The 15,620-nt window shown below is 38.5% G+C and overlaps 1 long non-coding RNA gene across 1 annotated transcript in view; it reads left to right on the top strand.

The window, feature by feature from the left end:
* Positions 1 to 1,185: 1,185 nt before the first annotated feature.
* The window catches only part of LOC306907441, a 46,241-nt gene continuing 31,806 nt past the window's right edge, over positions 1,186 to 15,620 (top strand). The window contains exons 1-2 of the long non-coding RNA XR_013787902.1: positions 1,186 to 1,467; positions 3,857 to 3,926. This is a non-coding gene — a long non-coding RNA (uncharacterized lncRNA). The remainder of the gene's footprint in view (positions 1,468 to 3,856; positions 3,927 to 15,620) is intronic.

The raw sequence follows: 15,620 nt of genomic DNA, 5'->3' as shown, positions 1-15,620 counted from the left end.
TGCTATAACTGAATGTGCAGCTAATGCAAAGAACGGAAACATTTTGGGAGGGGGCCCCTTGGAGATAACTTTGAAGACATTATGGATATAAGCCTTGTTTTATATCAAAAGCCATTTCAGAAGTATTTATTTAAAAGTAAACATGAGGTCAAATCTGTCAGTGTTTTTCTTCCTTCCCATCAAGAGCAAATTTTCATTTTATATGTTTACCAAACACCCGGATCATGAAGTAATCTAATTCTTGTCCGAATCGATAGTCTGTAGAGCAATTTGCCAAATAACTTAAACAACAACAGCTTTAATAACTTTCAAGGCCACTCTTTCACACTAAATATGTGTATTTTTGTGTTTCTGTGCTTGTGCACTTGATCTGTAAGTTAAGTCCGCAACCAAACACTTTCCTGTTTGTGTTTATTTAATGGATTAATGGATTTATTCCTATGCGTTTATCTGTTTATGTCTTGAAGTGGATTAAATTTTGCACCTCCACTTGATTCATGGAATACTTCTGCAAAGAGCTTAGCTTTCATGTTTGAAAAGTGCCATCTTCAATTTGCTTCTACAGCAGATTTATCTGCAAAAAGCATATGACAATTCCTTGTAAATATGTGTTTGCGCTGATCCTCGCTGTCACATAACAGTGTTTTGCTTTATGAGCAGACAACACAGATGGGTTGTAAGATGCCTGTTGTATGATGATAACAGCGGTAACGTGTCTCTCTGAATGTAGAGAATGTATCCCCATGAATATTCTCCACTGAATTTCATCATCGGCATGAATGTACTACCATAGTAGGAAAAAATACAATGGTAGTCAAAAGTGCCCCAGAACTGTTTGCTGTCATACATTTGTCAGAAGCACCCCTCTATAATTTAATGGAATCCCAGGAACAGGAGCCAAACAGACAAGTTTAGAAAAGCTAAAAACAATTTATTAATTTAGTAATTCTCTCAATAAAAGCTAGAACAAGTTTTCCCACCATGCATAAATACAACAAATTTTACAATGTAATAAATATCTTCTCAAACGATAAAACACAGCTATCTGAAGTGTCCTTGAAGTTGGCCGTTTGAGTCTATTCAGGCCGGGGGCGTGGCGTTCACGAGGCACAGGGATTTCCCGGAGGGCGTGGCCGAATGCAGGCGTGTCAGAACGGGGTTCCCGGAAGTAACGTCTTCACCTCCAACGATCTCTCTCGCCGTCTGGCAGGCGACCGGACTCCGGCGTGGCTTGGCGGCTTTCCGTCCTCTAGATAAAGAGAAAACCAGCGAAACGTCCTCAAAAGGCAGAGGCTACAGCCGAGTGCTAGACCATTAGCAATGGATAATGAGAGGATAAGAAAACGTCCCTTTCTAAGGATACTTGCGTGCGGGGTTTCACTCGAATCTTCAATCGGTCGTGCCGTTCGCCAGTCGATGAGCACTCGCGTCGGGGCGATGAATAAGGGTCCGGTCCGCGCACCCATGGTAAGTTTCAGTCACCTTTTATAGAGCTATAAGTCTATGATCACGATAATCAGAGGCGTGGCAGCTATTCAGTCAATGGGGGTCACCTGTAGTAGTCCATTACATACCACACCCACAGTAGGCTTCCGACAATACAATGTCCATAAACACACGTGACCATTATAAACACTCATCACACGTGCTCAATATCTTCACACACAACACTGCACGCGAGATTCACTGCAATCAAAACTAAACACCCCAAGTTACCCAGGAGCCATACTATCCCTCAACCCACTTTACATTTCCCCATCTGACACATTCTTCAAAATGTCGTCTTTGGTGTTCAACAGAACAAAAAATTATAATAAAATTTCCATACGATGGGGGGCCAGATCTGTTTGGTTATAAGCATTCTTCCAAATATCTATAGGAAAAATGACAATGATAGTCAAAACAGCCCCAAAACGGTTTGCTTCCCACATCATTCAAATTATATATATTTTTTCAGTTCAACAGAACAAAGAAATGTATAAAGCAATTTTCCAACTTTTATAGTCAATGGTTGCCAAGAAATGTTAAACAAGCATTATTCCAAATATATTTCTCTGTGTTGTAAATACAGGTATTAAAGTTACAATTTGGGTGATGGTTGAAGCCACTCAACCTCAAAGCACTCAAAAGCCACAAATGGCATTAAATGCACGCTGGCGATCTAAAATAAACAGCTTTGTGAACAATTAGTTTCTTTGTGTTCATTAGTCTTGAGATGTGCCTGGTAATTGATTTTTTTCTGTATACTTTTGACTTCCTATTACCCAGCCTAGTCCTTGATCGTTCCAATTTGACCTTCACAGATGGAATGGCGCATTCCAGCACGGATTGCTTTGTGTCTTATTAAATCTCATGTGAAGAGAGTTGTTAAAGGCACAGAAGCAAAAAAACAGGTCGTTAAAATCTCACCCAGTAGAACTGGCACATAATATCAATGGAAAGCAGTAGCCACCTCGGAAGCCACGGTGGTACTTTTGTTCAGTTGAAACTCCCTAAAACCCATAATGTCACCTGTCCCTGACCTTCTAGATTTACAGAAGAGTGTTAGACAGTCTAGAGCTCGGTGAATTGGCATAGCAAGACAACAACAAATAATACCTTGTTCTCTCTTCTGTTTCCTACTCGTTCCCTGCACTTTCATGCTGTTCTTCATAGAGACTAAGTTTTCAAACACAGGGCTTTTACGTTTTTGAGTAAAAAAGTAGCTGGTACGTTTTTGAGGTTAAAGTGGAGATTTTTATTAGTTTAAAAATAGGGGTATTTTAACATCATGGCCTCCGCAGCGCAACACAAAGACTACACAGTTAGGGAACAGTTTTGTGTCTTCGGGAAGATTGTCAAGTTTCTTTAGCTTCTGTCTTTTCATAAAAAAATTCTTCCTGCACAGCTTGTTAATTGTTCTTTCAACGATTATTGGACAGCATATTTCTTTACCAAATAGTTGTTCTCAATCATGAGTCATTGGTTGTGTTCTATTCTCACTCCTCTTTCACCTGTATGGATGTTGTGCAAGGATGACTCATTAAAACACGCACGCACTCCTTTGGGAGCGAAGGAGAGGAAACAGATGGTTGAGGATCTAGCATACTTTTTCTGCAGCACGCACACAAATTCTCCTCCAAACGTCCCCTTCAGTTAATCCGAACTGTACCACACAACACCCTTGCTACATATACATATATAAAACAAGATTATAGACTGTTTCAGCGGCAACAACTAACTTCTGGTAGACCTCCACAAAGAATCAATAACTGTTGAGTAGTTTTAGTTTAATATAAAACTATTTATATACAGTCAAATTTGAATATAACAATAAAATATAGAATCAATTGTTATATTATAACCAAACACAGATCTGAAGTTAACTTCAGGCCAGGCGCGTGTGTCTGAAACCATTTAGTTTATACAAGGTTTTGTTTCAACAATTAGAAAAGTCTTTTCCAATTTTTTGTAGTATGTTTTTACATTTTGCATACCTTTAAAATACATATACAGTAGAGGTATTTGGGGAAAAATAAGAAAAAAATATGACATTTTACAATTTACAATACATGGTGTAAAAAACAAGGTATTATTTGTGCCACAGTGGTGCATGTAAATAAAAAGCCTCTACCATTCATGCATCATATTTGCTTGCTTTATTTACTTTGGTTTATAAAAATCCATCTTATTAGACACATCAGGCGCCGTTTCCCCTCTCATACTCTTTCATTCTCTTGGTCATTTGGTGCTTAATAACCGACAGTTTAATCTAGCCCAGATATGGGCAGTATTTGCACAAAGAGGCAATATTTATATATGTATAACTCATTTACGAGTGAAGTATGAACTAATTTTCCCTGATGTTATTTTACAGGCGCAGGCACCGATATAGACGACCTACAGTGATGAAGCAATATATTAATATTGACCTGCCACATGAGCCAGTGAGTTGATTTTCGGCTAATCTTATCCAACATTTACTGCACTTCAAATCCTGAAAGAAATTATGCAACTGAAAATTATCTTCTTTTCGTATTGTATATATATGTGACCCTGGACAACAAAACCAGTCTTTAGGGTTAATGTTTAGAAATTACGATTTTAAAATCATCTGAATGCTAATAAATAAAGCTTTCCATTGATGTATGGTTTGTTAAGATTTGACAATATTTGGCTGAGATAAAACTATTTAAAAATTTCTGGAATCTGAAGGTGCCAAAAAATCTACATATTGAGAAATCGCCTGTGAAGTTGTCTTAATAAAGGCCTTAGCATAGCATATTACTCACAAATATTTGGGACATTTTCAAAATTATCTTCATGGAACATCATCTTGACTTAATATCCTAATGATTTTTGGCATAAAAGAAAAATCATTTTGACCCATAGAAATTTTTTTAGTAACAGCCAAAAATACATTGTGTGCTACCCAAGACTGGTATTGTGGTCTAGGGTCACATTTTATTTCACATCTTTCTCTTTACATTCCATTCAAGCTTACAAATGATCCAACATAAGAAATTGGTTTGCTAGGGGGCTGCAAATCCAGCGGGGATGCAGTCATCTTGCCAAATAGCTTTGCATGAAACATTGTAATATAAGGTTAGAGCTGAGCAAGAGAAGCCAACATATGATTCAACAGTGACTTGAGCCCATACATTCAACATATGGGTTATTGCTAACATAAGAAAGGTTAAACGGCAAGAGCTTACATATGGGGTTCTCAGGTGAATGTGCTCTGTACATTGATGGTTGCTTGAGTTTGGAGCAACTGCTTGAGAGCCTGTGGCTTTCAAGAGATGCATTACATTCTATCATTGCCATGCCGCCTGCGGGGTATCGTATGTTGAGAGCCCTATCACTCAAATGCCTTCCCCATTTGATAAAGGGAACGTAATGCTAAACTAACTTGATTAAGTTAAGGAAACAGGATTTATTGTCCCATTTTTGCCATGTCTCCAGATCTCAGTCTCTTGTTGAAAGCACACGAAATCAATGGCTCCCAATTTAGAAATCAATGGAAGCTCAGCGGTATCCTTCTCTGTTTATTCAGCTCATTTGCTTAGATGCAGGTTTATTTTTTATGTGTTACCAAGAAAATCCTGAGCCAAGTTTGAGTAAGTCATATGTCCCCAGTGCATCACCATTCTGGCACCGCAGGAGATTAAGTCCTGACGCTGCTTTTAAGAGCTTGTTATTAAGATAACTTTAACCTATAATGTACCTACAACTTCTTTAAAGTCTGACAGTAGATTACATCTTTGCTGTATTTGTTGGCTCAGAAAACACGTACTGTCTGTTTAACTTATAATATAAAGCCCCTCCGTTCTTATGATGGGGGTTCTATTCATTATTCATTGGACTGAACGTTAATAGTTTATGAACTTCAGACGCAATAATAGAATGAGCGGGGTTCAAATAATGAAAGAAAAGCGCCAGTGATTTCATATTCTGTTTTATGTGGCCTGAATCAAAGCAGGTGGTAGAATGACAGCTGTTTGGTGAAGCTCAGTAAATATAAGGAGTCACCAGATTACATATCAATTAAATTATGTAATTGTAGCAAGGTTCAATAAAAGGAAGGAAGGAGGCGGGAACCGGCGAACGTGACAACCAGTCATAAACTCGGGTGGTGAGACATGGACAGAGGACCCAGGTGCAGACAGCGGGTAACAAGGGGTTAACGCTTAAACCCTATAATATCCAACATTTAAATGTCTTGCTCTAAATGGCATTACAGTATATCACATCCTCTTAACTGCTTTACCCATTTTTGGAATATCAGCTGTATACCAATGAGCTTCAAACCGAATGCAAATTTAGAGCGACTTCTCATTAGGTGGTTATGAGAAAAGCTTCTACAGGATAACAGTCACCAAACCTTCAAGTACTTTATATGGTTTAAAGAACCAGAGCGTAATTTTTTGGAGGATCTATTGACAGATATGCAATATAATAATGTGTTCAGAGGTGTATAAAGACCTCACATAATGAAGATTTATGTTTCTTTTACTGTGCTGTTTCTATCTACATCCACCACGGGTCTACTTGCATGGAAGTGCTAAACAGATGAACTGCTCTACAGAATGCGCTTCGTAAATATGTTATCTCACTCGGTAAAGAAGCGAAAACGTGACAACATCTTAATCCTCTCTCAGCCTGCGTAGTGCTTCGAAATGGAGAGGTGAAGTGAGATGTTGCTCACAATTCATTTTTGTTGCAATTTTGCAACCTCACAATTTGACAATGGTCCTTTAAAGTTTAGGAGTGATGGATGAGTGTTTCTGTACCATATTGCACCATTCATTTATGGCTGTGAATCTGCATTATGTACAAAACTTAAAAACGGTTTCGCTATGCATTCACTGCACCTGATATCTGCAGCGTGTTATTGTACATTTTTGTGCTATAACAGAAGAAATGTATTGATGCCGTTTATCACAGATTCCTAAACTATCAGTATATTATACTCTACATATATATTACTGTAGTGAGCAAGGCGAGATGAGAGCTGTGAGGGAAGGGTGTAAGCTGCTCATTGCACAGGTCTCGCATCTCTCACGGAGGAGCTCCGGGAGCATAAAAGGAAGAGCGACAGATGTGTATGACCAGAGAGGACCAGGCCTGGGACTTTGTTATTTTAGTGTTTTTTGTACTAATTTTTGGTTTGGTTTAGTGGCAGGATCATGGCAGAGTCTCATGTTTTGTGTGGAGAGAGGCAGTTATGGCCTTCCATAGACTCTCTCCGGTCTCGTCTCTGTTCCCATCCTCTCGTTATTGATTAATGCCCTACATCTGTTCCCCTCTTGATTTGGTCCCTTATTTAATGCCCTTGTGTCTTCTGTCTTGTGCTGGTTCATTGTGGTTGTGTGGTGAATCAATGTGTTTTGATAGTTTAGTCATGTGTAGTTTTGTAGTTAATGTTTAAAGTTTATTTTTGTCTTGTTTAAGTGTAGTTAGTGTCTTGTTTAAGTGTAGTTAGTCCTAGTCCTTAGTCCACGTGGGTCTATGTTTTATTATTTATTAAATATATGTTATATTCCGTCTCACACAACCATTAGAGTAAAATTGAAGAGCTGTCTCATCAATAAATTAGCAGTTAATCTATGATCAGATCCCAATAAAGTTCATATGTTAAAGATGGGCCAGCTGAGGCCTAGTGGTTAGAGCGTTGGGCTTGTGATCAGAAGGTTGCCGGTTGGAATCTCAGTGCCAGCAGGTCATGACTGAAGTGTCCTTGAGCAAGACACCTTACCCCTGATTGCTCTGCAGTAATGTGTCACTGTAAAAAAACTACTTGTAAGTCGCTTTGTATAAAAGCATCTGCCAAATGAATAAATGTAAATGTAAGATGGTCTCTTCTTAGACCCAAATCAATCATTGCTGCCAACAAATGCTTTCCAAGGTTTAATTCCAAGATTTTTAAGTGTTGTCAAAGTGAATCTGTTTTCATAATTCATTGGCATTATTTGCAGCAAAATGGTTTGAAATACAGGCATTACACGGTCTTTGGGGGAAAAGCATGCAGATTAGAAATATTACATCGTGGTCGGTCTCACAGTGATATTTCCACATAATGACTTTTGAGGCCTCAAATATTGGTAAAAAATTCCACTTAAAGACTAGTTGAACAAAACAATGTTAATAGTCAAGTCTTCAAAAAAACTGGTGTATGGATTTGTAATGTTTAGCATAATGAGCAAATAATTTCACACTTAGCATTTAACACTAGAACATACAAGTTCTGACAAGCTACTGAAAGGAACAACCTGAATCTGAAACAGTACCTAAACGCATTTGAATATATATTTATGATGTTTAGTAATTCAGCTTTCCTTCATCTTTTGTTGTTGAATAAATAAAGACATAATTTATAGCTTGTTTTATTGCACACTATAATGAGCGATTTTTCTGTAGAATTGACATCTAAAACCGTTGATAATTGTTGGATAACAATCCTTTGTGTTGGCTGCAATTATATACTGTGGAAGTAATTCACACTGATCCAACAAATGCCAACAAACATAGACGTACAAATTAAGAGTAAATTATTTCATTGCTGTTTGTTGGATCACTGTGAAATAGCCAGATCTGCATGAGTGTTGGGAAATGTAGTAAAAGATGCTCTCATAGGGTAAGTGTTTGAGTTTTGTAGTTTTGGGAATGGGATTTTTGAACTGTGGGTTTAGTACAATAAATGACAAGCAATTACAATGGTTTGATAGCTGAACGTATTTTATTTTTGAAGTTATAAACAGTGACAAGGAAAATTTAAATTTATGTAACAAATGCAGTTGACTGACTTTCGTGAGTGAGCCCACACAGACTTTTCAATCTCTCATGTTTTGCTTTGTGTTTCTTGTATAGTCGCAGATTGTGCAGGGGATATTTCCGGCGCTGAATTCGAGTCGCTGCGATTGAAATGAATGAAAATGCTAATATATATCTTCCTCTTCTTTGTACATGTTAAAGGCCGGTGTTTTCTTACAGGTTTTATGGCTCAAGTCGTGGCTGCTGGTTCTACCTGCATGCATAATGGATGAGAGCATTTTCCCAGTTTCGATACAGCTCTGCCCACTGATCTGGAGTCAGTTAATCCAGCCCCTTTGATCTCTGCTTTGACAGATGAACTCCCCTACAGCTGTTCTACACTGTCTGGATCAACACTCGCTGTAGACCATCTCCCACGGTTTGTTAAGTCCCTCAGAAGACTGCTATAACATCTCCATATGTAAATATACCCAAAATACATAATGTAGTCTCAGGAGACATTTTCTTTTTTTATATATATTAATTTAAAAAACATAATTTTTTTCCAGGGGATATGTTTTGTATTTCTTAAAATGTTAAGTTATGCACTTTATCATTCCCATGCCTCAAAGGATTCTGAGCACATGAACTACTAGTGTCGGATTCGGATATCAACCGGATTACTGTCAGATTGGATGAAAAGTGTGATCCAACACTGTCAACAAGGATTTTTTGCACCTCACTTTAATGACACAGCTAAACACATAAACCAGGAATAATGCGTGGATTCCGTCAGACCATTTCTGTTTCCTACCTGAAGCAATCGGAAATATATACAGTATAATCTTTTTTACATTCAGAGAGGTCTAAAATTCTCTTGACACTTAAATGGGTGGCTTTGTTAGATGGGTTGGCCGTCTTTAAAGACCAGTGTGTAATTTATAGGAGGATCTATTGACAGAAATCCAATTTAATATACAAAACCATGTCATCAGAGGTGTATAAAGAAGACCTTGCATAATGAAGAATGTTTTTATTACATTAGAATTTGAATTTCTCTATATATACAGTACACAGCAGGTCCCCTTACATGGAATTCACCATGTTGTTTCTACGGTAGCCCTAATCGGACAAACTGCTCCACAGAGTGCGTTTCATACATACATGATCTCCTTAGAAGAAGTGAAAACGTGTCGACATCTTAGTTCTGTGTCAGCCACCGTAGTGCTTCGAAAGGGAGAGGTGGAGTGCAATTTGAAACCTCACCACTAGATCCCGCTAAATTTTATACACTGGACCTTTAATTATTTCTAGCTCTTGTTTTTTAAACTCCTCCAAAATAAAAAAACAAGATTATGAGTGTGTCAGCTAACATTGAAACATCAGTTAAGAAATTGCACCTGGCAATCGAGGAAGAATGATGTGTTGGGTGGACGTTTGTTGAAGATTACAGCTTTTGAAAGGTCATAGAAGGGGACATAATAGCAATCACACATCTCAAAGACAAAGCAAGGTGACGCCGGTGGTGGCCCATAAGCAATTGTGGTCAGTTCTTCACTGCAGGTAACAACGAAAAAAAAATAGCTGTCTTTGAGGGCGATAATGATCTTGGTTCCCTGTCTCTCTCTCTCAAGTTTTAAAGGTCAGACATTATCCCATGGGCTGTGTTCTGGATCTCAATGGAATGGACATCTGTAGATAAGATGAAAAATGCCACGAGGCTGCATTGGTTACTCTTTCAAAAACTCGCAGTGATGTTGAAAATGAAAAGTTTCAAGTTCAAGCACTTGACATCAAATAAACACCCGTTCTCTCGTGGGGAATCGTTTGGAAAGTGCCTAATGCAATACAGCGGCAGAACTAAATTTGACGTCAGGGTCATTTGCGTCACTGATTAAAGTCCATTTAGTTTCATTTAGACACTCGGATTGAAATATCGTAAGCAGAACGTTTTGAAAATCCAGGATATCGTAAAGCGTTCAAGCGTAAGCGAACTGATCTGTCCGGGGCGGGAGACACAGATTGTGGCTGTCATGTCTGGGGGATAAAACTGCCAAAAATATTTAAAGGGGTCAGATAAACAACCGCAGCTCCGAACAAGTAAACGATAATTTCACTATTCTCCTGATGTTTGCATCATTCAGCCCTGTTACAGCTTTTGTCGGTTTTAGCTCACTACGTTTCTAATTTCAAAGGCAAGTGGAATAAAAGCACCGATTGCATTAGGAGAATAAATGTGTGATGCACAGAATGTGTGCTGACGATTCTTGTGGACCTCAGCCCAGTAATGTGTTTTCCAGTATTGCTCTTTTCATCAGTGATGCCTGCAGCAGCACCATGTGTTCCATTAAATGTTAAATATCTATTTTCACTCAGTCCAGCAACCTCCATTAAACCGAGCTTAACAGTGAATTAGACCTTCTAGGCTGCTGTACAGGAAGAAGTGCACTGCATTTCAAACCATTCTCATAATGGATGATTTTAATGTAAAGGGTCAAGCAAGTAAAACTTTACTGAAATTGTACAAGTTTATGACAAAATACAGAGGTGTCATTTATGCTGGTCTGGGAGGGAAAAGGGGGTGTTATTATTTTATCGGTGAATGGATGCATTCGTATCTTATTAATACATGTGTTCTGTGGGAATCAAAAGTCATGCATGACCTTGGCATTGCTCATATTGTGGGGAAGAAGCATCTCCGATTGTGTTGCAGTTTTTATTTTGTTACCATGTTAAAATGAGTGGCAATTTTGCTTATAACAAAACTTCACACACAATGTGAAAATGCCATCCCACGATTCGTTCTATCTTTTAACAGGAAGGTTTTCAATCGAATACTGGATCTTTATTTAGTATTTTTTACTTATTTTGATCAGATTTGTTCACATTTCGATCAATTTTTTACTTCCGTGTTTTTATTTGTTTTTAAAATTCTATAGTATGGTCCCAAAAATTCAAATTGCCAGAAATTTGACCACAAATTAAGGTGATGCCCAATTTGATGGCTTGAAATCAAAATGAAAATCTGCAGTTTGGTTGCTGTTCCAAACTTTTCAGGGTTGCCAGATTTGTGAAACATTAGAACATTTCTTAAAAATCACAAAGTCTGTTACATTTGTGCTCAAATGTTTGCATAGGTAAATATGATCAAGGAAGGTTTTGAAAATAAATCTGCATCATTGCGTGTTTGGATCTTTTCTTGAAAAATTTTACAAAAATCTAACCTATCAGTCAAGAGAAGAGAATAGGAATGAAACAAAAAAATAAGATGAAACTTTAGCAGGAAAAACTTAAATGGGTTTCCTGCACACATGGATACTAAAGTACCCCATGGCATATGTAAAATTAAATATACTGCTACAGATATATCTGTTATGTTTTTGGCCAAATTTTCTGCTGAAGATCCTGGATGTCTAGTGCACATTGATAGCATTGTGGATTCTTGCAAACATCAACCGATGGAAAAAATCAAAACCTGACTGTCCCTGCTAAATCATAAAATTAGCCAAGGTTGAATCTTTCAATATGTCAATCGCCTGAAAGAAAATATCACAACCAAAATGGACTGAGCAAAAAACAAGCTTCTGCCATGGCCATCTTTCCAGACTTAAACCCTATAGAAAATGAGTGGAGAGAACTGAAGAGTAGAAGGGTCTGGAGCAATTCCCTTTAACGGAATGTGTCAAGTGTTCTCCAAATGTATTTGGCATTACAATTAATTGTTTTTCATGCCAGCCGGTACCTAAATGGTTCATTCAAAGTTAGCAGAAATCTCTGTGGTGTTTTAATCAAGCATTAATCTGACGATCTTTGAAAAGAGCTAGTCTGTTGTGTTAATGTAGAATTTTTATGTGGTAACATTATGCTGTAAACCAGCTAACCCCAGTTTACCCTTAATCACACTGTACAGTATGTGAGAAGGGCTCTTTGTGGGCAAGTCATCCAGGGGGACTAGAGCGCTTTGCTGGATATTGCTGCTCTAAGGCACCAATTACTGGCACTTTCCAAAAGCCAAGGATTTTTCAACTCCAATCTAAGCCTAAAGCCAGCATGGTTTTCAGAAAAGTTTTCCAACTCCAGGCCCACAATAGGAGCAGGCATCTTCTAAAGTAGCCTATTTCAGCATCTGTCATTTCTGAAGTGTTGCTGCAGCTCTCAGGGCATTAATCCAGTATACAATGGTGTTTAGGTCTGGATTTAAAGACCATCAAGCCCCAACAAAATAGGACTTCAAAACAAATTATGCTCTTATCTTTTAATAAAGCCATAATTGCTGGTACACTTTGCTAAAATACAGGCTTACTGGTGATGTAGTGTTTATTTTGCTATAATATATCAAGTTGACATGTATCCTGTTTCTGCATTTTTTAGTGTCAGTAAAGGTTTGGTTGCACACAAATAAATCCGTAAAATACGTGACGTTTCTTATAACTAAAAATAAAAATAAATCTGGCAAAGACAGCAAAGACAACTACTCAGTCTTGCATTACAAAAACAAATATATGACAAAATAAGCTTGAGCTCATCATGACAGAACCCTTCGCCTCAATGAAATGGGTAATATTTTCACACGGGATTCCTCGCACGAGTAATTATAGTGATCTTAATTAAATCATATCTGCTCCCTTAATTATATACAGCACCTCTGGGAAAATCTGCATACGAGCGCATTGAGCCCATCGTGGCGCGCTCATCCGGTGAACAGTTTAATGCTTTTGAAATGCTTCGATAGACTTGCGATGGCTCATATTAGCACATGTCTTTCTGACCCACAGGGGCCTCCGTAGCTACGCTCTGTGCAAGCAGATCTCTGTTGCTTTATCAATAATAACATGACCCGCTGCTGGTAAAATTAATAGCTGTTGCTCTAGCTGAACCGGGGACGATCTGACCTACCGAGACGCTATATCAACTCATCCCACACACGGAGAGGTTGTCCAACTCGGTAATGACCCGCCCGGAGTTCTGCTCCAAGGACGGATTCCCTGCTGGTGTGAAGGAAGCTTATGTTCATTCACCTCATTGTCTTCTGTTTGCTAAAAATCATGAAATAATAACCTTCAGAGAACCAGCTCCGAAGACCTATTAACCACACACAAACTATTACGTGGCATTTGAGTGACATTCATATGTTTTTAATTCGCGTGACCTTTACGCTGTTCGACTTTAAAGCCCTTTTGCGGACTTCAGCATGCATACTGTAAAACTTAGTAATAATCTCAATGCCTGAATCCTCATCACCTAGTATACAGCTATGAAAGAAATGAAGAGACCATTCCAAATGTTCATTTAATCACCATTTTAAGATCTATTGTGTCCTCTATATATTAAACCACATTGGCAGTCAGTAGGGACTCAATACACTATAATAAAAAAAAGACTAGGTACAGGATTGAATTTCTTTAAAATGCCCATGCAGCCTTCTTGTGTCTATGCCTTTTAGCTTTTGCAATATTGTCCTCATGTCCATTGCTCGTTTCCACGTTCCAAGTTTTCAATTTGCAGCGAATGAGAATGGACCTCATATGCAGGTCATGAGCACTTTCCGAAGATTAAATTCAATCTCGCACAGTTTTAAGCATTATTTATGGTTCTGTCATTACCTGGATTGGAAGTTGGAGTGTGCAAGAGGAGGATGGAGAGAGAAAAGGGAATGGGAAGTTGGTGTGTTAGATTAGAATCACAGGTGAATTGTGGGAGATTGCTCTGCAGACTGCTGTGAGATAGAGACAGGACAGAATTAGAAAGAATGAGATAAGTACAGAACACTCAGAGGTCACATCCTCACTACAACTTCCAACAGGGAACAATTAAAAAAAGAATAGAGTGGGAGAATATGGCTGTTATTGGTGTTAAAGTACAAGGAATTGAGTGTTAATGAGACATATTTATCAATTTTGGTCACAGTGTCAAATCCTTTTCACAAATAATAATGGTAACTTGATAACGGTCATGTTCAGTTTTATACTCTAAATCTGTTTGTTTATGTGGGTATCTCAGTAAGTTGGTGTGCTAAAAATGGACATAAACGGTTTTATTGATTTAAGTCAGATCAATACAAATCTCAGGTCACAGAGTAAAATTGCTTCAGCCAAATGAAACAAGTTTTCCCTGCAAACCTCACGTTTTGCAGAAAGAATATAGACATTCACTCATTATTAGGAACACCATACTAATACTGTGTTTGACCCCCTTTCGCATTCAGAACTGCCTTAATTCTACGTGGCATTGATTCAACAAGGTGCTGAAAGCATTCTTTAGAAATGTTGGCCCATATTGATAGGATAGCATCTTGCAGTTGATGCAGATTTGTGGGATGCACATCCAGGGCACGAAGCTCCCGTTCCACCACATCCAAAAGATGCTCCATTGGGTTGAGATCTGGTGACTGAGGGAGCAGATTTAGTACAGTGAACTCATTGTCATGTTCAAGAAACCAATTTGAAATGATTCGAGCTTTGTGACATGGTGCATTATCCTGCTGGAAGTAGCCATCAGAGGATGGGTACATGGTGGTCATAAAGGGATGGACATGGTCAGAAACAATGCTCAGATAGGCCGTGGCATTTAAACGATGCCCAATTGGCACTAAGGGGCCTAAAGTGTGCCAAGAAAACATCCACCACACCATTACACCACCACCACCAGCCTGCACAGTGGTAACAAGGCATGATGGATCCATGTTCTCATTTTTTTTACGCCAAATTCTGACTCTACCATCTGAATGTCTCAACAGAAATCGAGACTCATCAGACCAGGCAACATTTTTGAGTGGTACCCGGTGGGGTCTTCTGCTGTTGTAGCCCATCTGCCTTAAGGTTGTGCGTGTTGTGGCATCACAAATGCTTTGCTGCATACCTCGGTTGTAATGAGTGGATATTTCAGTCAAAGTTGCTCTTCTATCAGCTTGAATCAGTCGGCTCATTCTCCTCTGACCTCTAGCATCAACAAGGCATTTTCGCCCACAGAACCGCTGCATACTGGATGTTTTTCCCTTTTCACACCATTCTTTGTAAACCCTAGAAATTGTTGTGCGTGAAAATCCCAGTAACTGAGCAGATTGTGAAATACTCAGACCGGCCTGTCTGGCACCAACATACATACCACCCTCAAAATTGCTTAAATCACCTTTCTTTCCCATTCTGACATTCAGTTTGGAGTTCAGGAGATTGTCTTGACCAGGACCACACCCCTAAATGCATTGAAGCAACTGCCATGTGATTGGATGATTAGATAATTGCATTAATGATAAATTGAACAGGTGTTCCTAATAATCCTTTAGGTGAGTGTATGTACTTATACTATTTATTAGGCATATGCAAAACTACATCATTTTAAAATTGACTGGTTAGTGGGTCGCCTGGACAAATAATGGAAAATAATTATAT

The sequence above is a fragment of the Barbatula barbatula genome (assembly GCF_947034865.1).
Source record: "Barbatula barbatula genome assembly, chromosome: 18".
In the NCBI taxonomy this organism is placed as follows: Eukaryota; Metazoa; Chordata; class Actinopteri; order Cypriniformes; family Nemacheilidae; genus Barbatula; species Barbatula barbatula.
This window is presented reverse-complemented; position numbering and strand designations above follow the sequence as displayed.